Source organism: Rhinopithecus bieti, unplaced genomic scaffold (assembly GCF_001698545.2).
Source record: "Rhinopithecus bieti isolate Rb0 unplaced genomic scaffold, ASM169854v2 scaffold_10548, whole genome shotgun sequence".
In the NCBI taxonomy this organism is placed as follows: Eukaryota; Metazoa; Chordata; class Mammalia; order Primates; family Cercopithecidae; genus Rhinopithecus; species Rhinopithecus bieti.
This window is the reverse complement of record NW_016806834.1, coordinates 640,454-644,038: the sequence shown is the minus strand read 5'-3', so window position 1 is coordinate 644,038 and position 3,585 is coordinate 640,454. Positions and strand designations below refer to the sequence as shown.

General features: G+C 46.6%; 1 protein-coding gene across 1 annotated transcript in view; it reads left to right on the top strand.

The window, feature by feature from the left end:
• Positions 1–3,585, top strand: part of RIIAD1 (regulatory subunit of type II PKA R-subunit domain containing 1) — an 8,259-nt gene that overhangs the window by 2,075 nt on the left and 2,599 nt on the right. The window lies entirely within an intron of this gene.

Below are 3,585 nucleotides of genomic sequence, written 5' to 3'. Positions count from 1 at the left end.
AAAAAAAAAAAAAAAAAAAAAAAACAAGTTATTGTCATTTTCATTTTACAAGTAAGAAAATTTAAGCTCAGAAAGGTGGAGTACCTTCCCAAAGTTGCTGAACTAGGATTCAAACCCCCCACTGTATTGTGCTGTCAGCAGTTGGTCCCCATTTCCCCTCTGGACTGTGTGCTTATAGCCAGAGTCAGGCCCTCCTTTGTCTTCTCAAAAGTTGTTCAGGTTGGGCACAGGGGCTCATGCCTGTAATCCCAGCTACTTGGGAGGCTGAGGCAGGAGAATCGCTTGAACCCAGGAGGCAGAGGTGAGCCGAGATGGCTCCATTGCACTCTAGTCTGGGCAACAAGAGTGAAACTCAGTCACAAACAAACAAAAAAAGTTGGCCAGGCAGATGCGCTGGCTCACGCCTGTAATCCCAGCACTTTGGGAGGCCGAGGCAGGTGGATCATTTGAGACCAGGAGTTCAAGACCTGCCTGGCCAACATGGGGAAACTCCGTCTGTACTAAAAACACAAAAATTAGGCAGGCGTGGTGGCACGTGCCTATAATCCCAGCTACTTGGGAGACTGAGGCAGGGGAATCACTTAAATCTGGGAGGCAGAGGTTGCAGTGAGCCGAGATTGTGCCACTGCACTCCAGCCTGGGCAACAGAGCAAGATTCTGTCCTATAAAATAAAAATTATAAAAACTCACTATTCATATTATAGACGTTTCTCCAAGTGGCAACAGATTCTCAGAGGGCAGATAGGGGAAGGAGAGAGAGAAAACTGAAACCTATCCAGTTATGAAGGCTGGCCAGGGATAAGCCTTGGGCAAAAGACAGTTTAGGGATCCTCTGTCAATATCAGACCTGAGGATCAGGCCGTCACCGTTTGCAACTTTTCTTCTAAAGGGAAATAAGATGATACCGTTCCTATCTTGGGGAGCTTGCTCTGCCTCCCGTGTTCATGCCGTTCTCCTGCCTCAGCCTCTCGAGTAGCTGGGACTGTAGGTGCCCACCGCCACGCCCGGCTAATTATTTTGTATTTTTTTTAGTAGAGATGGGGTTTCACTGTGTTAGCCAGGATGGTCTCAATCTCCTGACCTCATGATCCACCTGCCTCAGCCGCCCAAAGTGCTGGGATTACAGGCGTGAGCTACCTTTTGTTTGTTTGTTTGTTTGTTTGTTTTTGAGACAGAGTCTCGCACTATCACTTGGGCTGGAGTGCAGTGGTGCAATCTCGACTCACTGCAACCTCCGCCTCCAGGGTTTAAGCGATTCTCCTGCCTCAGCCTCCCAAGTAGCTGAGATTACAGGTGCCCATCACCAGGCCCCGCTAACTTTTTGTATTTTTAGTGGAGATAGGGTTTCACTATGTTGGCCAGGCTGGTCTCAAACTCCTGACCTCATGATCTGCCTGCCTTAGTCTCCCAAAGTGCTGGGATTACAAATACAGCAGTGATCATGTCCTTCCTTGGCTGGAAGAATCTTCAGTAGTTCCACAACATTGCTTTTTTGGGTTTATTGTTAAAGATTCTATTGAAATATACTGAAAAGTGACATATCCTAAGCTGGATGAACTGTCACAGGGTGAAAATACACATGGTACTATTGTTCAGATGAAGAAATAGAACCTTACCAGCACCTCACACCTTTTGTGCCCCTCCCAGTCACTCCCCTTAAAACAGTAGCCACTATCCTGACTTCTGCTAGCACGGATTTATTGTGCACTTTTGTATTTTATATGAATGGAATTCTACACTACGTGCTCTTTTGTGCCTGTTTCCTTTTGCTCAGTAGTATCTTGTAGATCCTCCTTTCTCACTGCTGTATAATATTCCATCATGTGTTATGCCGTGTTTTGTCTATTTCCATTGTCTTTCAGACTGAGTATAAATGTCTCTCCCCAGCATTCAAGGCCCTCCATAATAGAGCCTCTTCTGTTTCCCACTACTCCCTGCATTCTTCCCTCACTCCAGCCAGACCACATTTTTGATCATTCTGCTGACCCATGGAGCTCAGGCAAAGATGGCCTCTTGAGTGCTCTTTTGGACTCGAGATAGAAAGGTGTCTACAACCCACTTCCTACCCTCAAGGAAGTCATAGTCTATAGAACACAAACTGTTTCTCTTTCTGGGCCTTTGCTCTTGCTGTTTCCCTGGATCTGGAATGTTCTTGTCCCTTCACCCTCATCCCGCCTACTGCAATCCCATGTGTACTTCAAGGGTCCTCTCAAATGCCAGCTGCTTTGTGAAGATTGTTGGGTTCCTCCTCTCAGTAACCTCTCTCCCCACTCTGATCTCCCAGAGCACTATTTAATATCCTCTTTAGCACTTGTCAGAGGTTCCTTGACCTTTTGGACATTTGGAAACGAACCTGTTCCTTTTTACTTGCTTGGAAGTTATTTGAGGTAGGGCTATATTTTATTTTATTTTGAAAAAAGCAGTCACTCATATCCAGTGCAATTACTTACACAAATTTGTGTTCAATAATTATCAAAATGAATTGAAGGAGAAGGGGGGCAAAATTCTTGAAGCTTAGGATAAGGAGGGGCTTCCTGGGGAGTTGGGAGGCCTTGGCCAAGAGAACATATTATAGATAGCACTGACCTTGGAGTCACAAGACCTGGGCCCTCTTTACTTTATTTACCAAGTTTATGAACTTGGGCAAATCATTAATCTTTTGAAGGCTTGGTTTCTCTGGATGTAAAATGGGGGCATAATAATGGCTGTTTCACAGGGTTGTTGTAAAGTGAGACAATATTTGTGAATGTACTTTATGAACCATAAAACTCTATGCAATATAAGGCATTTTCAACTCTCTAGTGGCATTGGCCCTGCAGGTGTTACCACAGTGTCTCTTTGCTGGACTGAGGGGCCAACAACCATCTGAGGTCCATCTTTTAGCTCTGTTTATTGTATCTCCCTCCGCCCCTTGAATTCATGGGTAAGCTTACTCAGGACATTGTGGGGCTGCATATCTCCCACCAGTCGTGGGCCGGCCGGCATGTTCTTCATCTTTGCCTCTTGCCCTTGGCTTGAGATCTGGTTCAGTGAAAATGGTCGTTGAGGCTGGGTGCCGTGGCTCAGCCTGTAATCCCAGCACTTTGGAAGGCCGAGGTAGGGGGATCACATGAGCCTGGGAGTTCGAAACCAGCCTGGACCCACAGAGTAAGACCCTGCCAGGCCGGGCGCGGTGGCTCAAGCCTGTAATCCCAGCACTTTGGGAGGCCGAGACGGGTGGATCACGAGATCAGGAGATCGAGACCATCCTGGCTAACATGGTGAAACCCCGTCTCTACTAAAATACAAAAAACTAGCTGGGCGAGGTGGCGGGCGCCTGTAGTCCCAGCTACTCCGGAGGCTGAGGCAGGAGAATGGCGTAAACCCGGGAGGCGAAGCTTGCAGTGAGCTGAGATCCGGCCACTGCACTCCAGCCGGGGCGACAGAGCGAGACTCCGTCTCAAAAAAAAAAAAGAAAGTTCAGATGCATGCTTATTCTGCACTATTCTACAGTGTATTACAAATTTCCAAATATATGAAAATAATCTAGCTTGAGCTAAACAATATACTCCAGTCACACACCAGACTTGATTTATTGTTGCAAAT